A 6,804-nucleotide genomic window follows, 5' to 3' on the forward strand; every position below is an offset into this window, starting at 1 on the left:
TTTTATGGCTGAGTAATATTCCATTGTATATATGTGCCACATCTTCTTTATCCATTCATCCGATGATGGACACTTAGGTTGCTTCCATCTTAGTTGCGGCACTGGGGATCTTTGTTGCGGCATGTTTAGTTGCCGCATATTTAGTTGCGGCATGTAGGATCTTTAGTTGCGGCATGTGGACTTCTTAGTTGCAGCATGCGAACTCCTAGTTGCGTCACGCATATGGGATCTAGTTCCCTGATCAGGGATTGAACCCGGGCCCCCTGCACTGGGAGCACGGAGTCTTACCCACTGGACCACCAGGGAAGTCCCCAAAGTGCTTTCTTTTTAAAGGTGACACAAAAATTATCAACTTAACTAAAACTTTACAAATACGAATTAATCACAACTGTGACATATGGGCTAGCAAGGAAAAAAGCTTTGACGCTTGAGGTGGTAACTAAAGTCTATAACATGAAAGACATAAAGATGTGGTAAGATTCTAGAATGTTATTACAAAGTATTTAACTTAAAGACCTGAAAAAAGCAGTTTTAGAATAGGGAAAAGGGTAGGCTATTTATGCTACAGAGTTAATTTGGACTGAAAATATTAAGTCTGTAGACCAGGAATGCTTACCCTGAGATATATGGGGTGTCAAGGTGAATACATGAAATAATATGCAAAATTTTGGCTTTTTTTTTTTTTTTTTAGAGGAAAGAATCTAAGCTTTCCTCAGAGTCTCAAAGTCCAGATCCTTAAAAGGGTAAGAATTAGTATTTGGCAAATATGACGATTGCTGTACTTCCTCGGATCTTTCCTGACTCACTCACGCCAAGCTTGGTGTCCCTCTACTCTCAAATTCAACAACTGTACTGTATTGTAAGTACTTACCTGCCTGTCTCCCCCATTAGATGCTTCCTCTTATGCATTTCCATAGCCTTATCTCTTAGCACAGTGCCTAATACACACTCGGTTCTGAATGAATGTTTATTCAATCAATAAATGAACAGAAAAAAGATAGCTAATTGACAACTGAAGTATACAGTATTAATTACCTAAAACAAATTATTCTAATACGGTAAGCAAGATGACTTCCCAATTGTTACTATGCACCATAGTAAGTTTCCCGGGATATTTTAGGAAGTGCTTGTTCCAACAGGATGAAGTTTAACTCAGACTGAAGCAGAGAAAGGGCCTCCAAGGAACACAGCAGGAAGTCAGGGTAGTAACTCCGGGGCTAGACCTGTTGGTTTTTTTCACTTAATTGGGGAAAATTACCGAGAGATATACAGTGTCGCTGAGCCACATAATGTAGCATTTACACATAATCACTTTCCTTCATAGGTCACTAAGAAAAGTGTGCAGGTAGGGGCACAGTATAGGAAAGGTGTCAGCAAACAAGGTAGAGCTACTGACACTCTTCCTGGGCAAGAATCAGGTCTTCTCACTCACGGTGTTGGATGGGTAGGAACTATTTATTTAAATGGCATTGTACGAGTCCCTTAACAAATGAGGCAACTGCAGTAGTTAAAATTTAGTTTTTCTTAAAAAAAACCTTTTTTAGAAAATGAAAGGATTTAACACCATGAAAACACTTTATATGGGAGGGTTTAATTTCATTAAGAAGTACAAACATTTAAAGAACTGCTATTTAATATCCTATCAACATATTAACAGATTTATCCTAGTATAATCAGTGTTTTCCTCCATTGTAGGCTTCCACAAGCTAACTAGAAAAGAAGACCATTAGATGGCTTGGAATGTGGAGATCCGCAAATCTGGGATCCCAACCTGGAGTCCTGATTTCCTTAGAGCAATGATCTTTACTTTTATTTCTGCACCATCAAGCAAACCTCTGGTTAATATCCTAAATAAAACCTCAACTTATATTAGAAAGCATATTAATAATTCTACCCTTTTGTACTGTTTTACTCTTAAGGATTAGGGATCTGTTGAACCTGATGTCATGGAGCCTGCTGTCATGGAAATAGCTCCATTTCTTCAAGGTGTTCCACTTACTTTGTAATCTGATTTTTTTTTTTAATTTTTAAATTTTATTTTATTTATTTTTTTATACAGCAGGTTATTATTAGTTATCCATTTTATACATATTAGTGTATACATGTCAATCCCAATCTCCCAATTCATCACCCCCTCCCCACCCCCCATAATCTGATTTTATCAAGGAAGTGGCAGAGTAGGGAGACGCTATCTTCCCAGGTGCTCATACTAGTAATTACTTAAACGTGACAAGGTAAGCGTGCTCGCTCTCCCATACTGCATTTTTGTTTATTCAAGTAAGGCTAGAATGAGACAGTATTATTGAAGTGATTATTTTTTAATGTGAAATGTTACAGACATATAAAAAGTATTTCCTCCCCCTGAAACCACCATTGAACTTTATTTGGTATTAGTAAGTCCCAGGCATATGACTGTACATAGAATTGTTTGACGTTTCTAAACTATCAAATTGTACCTAACCAAGATCATTTCTCTGTAGTCTTTATTACCCAGAAGCATGTCTCCTATCTCTATCACCAATTGACTGTATACCTTCACATTAGATATTTAACTTGTTTGGGTTATGATTTCCTTTAATAACATGAATAACATGATAATTAAAATGATATGAATAACAGGATAATTTCTAAAGTTCCTTTCTGCTTATATACGATTCCTATATGAAAATACAGAAATGGATCTTTAAAGTACATATTTACATATTATTATGCTAATACATTTAGTGGTATACTAAAATTGAAATAAATTTTTAAGGCAAAAACGTGCAAAGCTGAACATAACATGGTAGTTTGGTACCAATAACTGCCACTTAAATTTATATATAAACTTTCTTTCATGTAGGTGAAGACATTTTCTCATTTATTCTTTGCATGTATAAAATCATTGTTCTCATGCATGACTGAAGAATAGGCAGAATATGTATGGTTAAGAGCTTGAGCTCTAGACTCAGATAAATCCAAATTCAGATTGTTACTCTGCCATTTTACTGGTTGCATGAAATCTGGTCAAATAACTTGACCTAACATATATATTCTTTTTCTTTAAAATAAAGATCTTTTATGGGAGTTCCCTGGCGGTCCAGTGGTTAGGATTCGGCGCTTTCACTGCCGTGGCTGGGGTTCAGTCCCTGGTCGGGGAACTAAGATCTTGCAAGCCACACAGCACGGCCAAATAAATAAAATAAAATAAAATAAAATGTCAGATGATTGTTAATAGTGGGATAATTTTTTGCTGTTTTTATAGACACTGCCATTAGATGATATACTTCCTCAAACCTGTGAACCAGTGGAACTAATAGCCAACGATAGCCAATCTAATTCTATTAAACCAAAAAACTCCTTTTCTACTAAGTTACATTAAAGATATATTTGGCTTATATAACAAAATAATAATTAACATTATTAATATGGTTACTACTAGAAGTCTATGATAGTCAAAAAATGTCAGTATTAAAGTGACTTAAAAATTCCTGCTATTTTTATACCTGGCAGTTTCTGATTAGCAAAGTTTGGATATCACTTGTCTAATGAAACCTGATTCCAACTAGTGGCTTGTTTAATAAAAAAGATATTAATTGAATACCCTTGCACATGCATAGTATTAAAGTGTCATTTTTTTCTCCTTTAAGAATAGGAGGTATGGTAGTACATCACAAAGATTAATATTTCTCCTTATAAGCAACTGATTTTTCAAAACTATAATACATCAAAAGAATTTTTATAAACAGATTTCAATGTTCTTCTCAGAAATTCCCAGATAGTATGTTTCATTTTGCAGGGTTGTTTGTTCAATTATGTGTATTTTATGTCAATTAAAACTTTCATTTGTTCTTTCCCCCTGATAATGCTAGGAAGCATTCCAATATATTATTATGCATTGTTGACAACAGTTCCAAAATGGTCCTTCTAAATTCAAAGGAGAATATGAAAAAAAAAAAAAAATTGGGCAGCTACTGACAGTTAAGCTATTATAACATTTTATGTAGAATAAAAATCTTTTTAAAAAAATAAATTTATTTATTTTTGGCTGCATTGGGTCTTTGTTGCTGTGCATGGGCTTTTCTCTAGTTGCGGCGAGTGGGGGCTACTTTTTATTGCTGTGGGCAGGCTTCTCCTTTTAGTGGCTTCTTTTGCTGCGGAGCACGGGCTCTAGGCGCGCGGGCTTCAGTAGTTGTGGCACGCGGGCTTACTGTGTAGTTGTGGCTCACGAGCTCTAGAGCGCAGGCTCAGAAGCTGTGGCTCATAGGCTTAGTTGCTCCGCGGCATGTGGAATCTTCCGGGACCTGGGCTCGAACCCGTGTCCTCTGCATTGGCTGGTGCATTCTTAAGCACTGCGCCACCAGGGAACTCCTAAAAATCTTAAGTAACTCAGATTTCTACCCTAATAATCTCTAGGTAATCATAACAGCCAGGTTTTTTTTTTTTTTTTTTTCATTTTCCAATATAAGATCATCATGTCTTAGATAAGACCTGGAAGGCCGCTTTATTTAAGAGGAAAACAAAATTAAACTTCTTAGCGTATGAAGAAATATTATGCTTTCTTCCTCACAGTATTTCTGAGCTATCATTTCTAATGCTTCTGTGCTGCTTCCCCTGCCAGAAATAACCTGCATCTTCACTTTCCCAACCAATTTTCTATCCAAATCTGGCTCAAATGTCACTCTTCTACATGCCTTTCTTGACAGCCAACTCGCTCCCCACAAAGCTAATTGCTCCTTTCTACCTTAGATTTACATCTTTCTTTGCACTTAGGATACTGTTGTAACTAATTTTTAATTGAACATCTCCCATGTGAGAATGTGACCTTTTTGACGGTAGTCTCCATGTCTTACACATTTTGGGGTTTTTTTTTCCCTTTCCTCCACCCCAGCAGAGACCCTGTACATGGTGGAAAGTCAGCCTTATTCCTTGAACGGCCTTTTTCAGCAATTAGGGTACATTTGGAGCCTAATTTTAAAATTAGGAAGTTTGTTGTTAAACTGTAAAAAAAGGGATTTGAACAAGTATCAACAGGCTTATTAACTGCATTACTATGGCAAGACAGCACAAATAACCCTGTACTGGTCTGCAGGTCCTGAACTCTGCACTGTCTGGTTCCGAACTTCTCCCAGCACTAGAAAAGCAGCTCCACTCATTTCCCGAAGCAAATCTTAGGAGCAAGTAAGTCCATGTAAGGCCCCTGTCTCTGGTGTGACTAAAATGGAGGAAAATGGACTATTGAAAGGGAGACTCCTACTTCTGAAGAAAAGATGGAGGATGGGAGGTAGGAGAGCACTGTTTTAAAAGGACTTAAGTCTTCTAGGCTTCTGTTGGCCTCCCATGTTCTTCCTGTTTGGGGAATAAGATCTAATCACTTGTGTTACACAAAAAGAGAAGTTTGGTAGAGATCAATCAGACAATCCTCTAACAGACTAAGACACTAATGTTACATCCGTCTCAAAGGAGAATACCTGAACCATGAATGTATCCTGCCTTGGAACCAGAGTTAAGAACAGGCTAAGGACCAGGACTTGATGCCACTTCCTTCTTTGTCTTTTATCTAATAAATAGGACTCTTTACTTTAACCACCTAGTGTATGCATACTACCTGTGAGCAGTCCAGGTTGGGTGAATTAAAGTTATTTTAGGGCTTCCCTGGTGGCGCAGTGGTTGAGAATCTGCCTGCCAATGCAGGGGACACGGGTTTGAGCCCTGGTCTGGGGGGATCCCACGTGCCGCGGAGCAGCTGGGCCCGTGAGCCACAATTGCTGAGCCTGCGCGTCTGGAACCTGTGCTCCGCAACGAGAGGCCGCGATAGTAAGAGGCCCGCGCACCGCGATGAGGAGTGGCCCCCCGCTTGCCACAACTAGAGAGAGCCCTCACACAGAAACGAAGACCCAACACAGCCATAAATAAATAAATAAATACTTTAAAAAATAATGACTCCCTTCTTTATTAAAAAAAAAAAGAAAAAAAAAAGTTATTTTAAATAACTCTGCCCTTAAGATTCATTCAGGGACCATCCAGAACAGGAATATAAATTCATCTTTCTCCTTTGAAAGTTATATTTCCAGAGACTGCAAATATGATGAAATCTACACCATTCTGCACAAAATGGGAAAAACAGACTTTGTGGATTTTACAACTACCTTTATTCACTTCTTGGGCATTAAAATATTACTGTCTTTTAAGAAATGATGTACCTGGAGCTCTAGCTCTTGTGAGCTATGATGACTGTATCATAGGGGCAGAGGGAGCCCAGGTCCCTAAGGAGTATGGAACAAAACCACTATACCAGCACTGGACTGCCTCTGGACCTCTCCAAACGAGAGAACTACTCTTCCACCTGGTTTAATCCACTGTAAATCTGGCTCTCAACTGCAGCGAAGTTATGGTGGTTGTTTCCTAGACCTCTGTGATAGGAACCTCACGTGAGATATATGGCATTAGAGTCTAATGATGAGACCAAACTGATTTTCCCATATATTACTGAGGTGCTCTGCTTGAGAAATACCAATCCATTAAAGTCACATTTTAAGACATTTACTTTAAATATTTTATATATATGAATTTAGATAAATGCTTATGATAAAATTTAGAATATTTTTATCTAATACTGACTGAAAGGTTTTGTCTGAAGAATCTAATTCTTATCTATATACAAGGATAAGTGTGGGAGAGAGATTCCTGGTTACCATGAAATCTGTATGCTATTTTTAAAGGAGTCTGACTTACCTTTATTTTATTTTAAAAAAATTTTTTGTTTTTGGCCGTACCACGCAGCTTGCCAGATCTTTAGTTCCCAGACTAGGGATTGAACCCAGG

Source organism: Eubalaena glacialis, chromosome 1 (genome assembly GCF_028564815.1).
Source record: "Eubalaena glacialis isolate mEubGla1 chromosome 1, mEubGla1.1.hap2.+ XY, whole genome shotgun sequence".
NCBI classification, from domain to species: Eukaryota; Metazoa; Chordata; class Mammalia; order Artiodactyla; family Balaenidae; genus Eubalaena; species Eubalaena glacialis.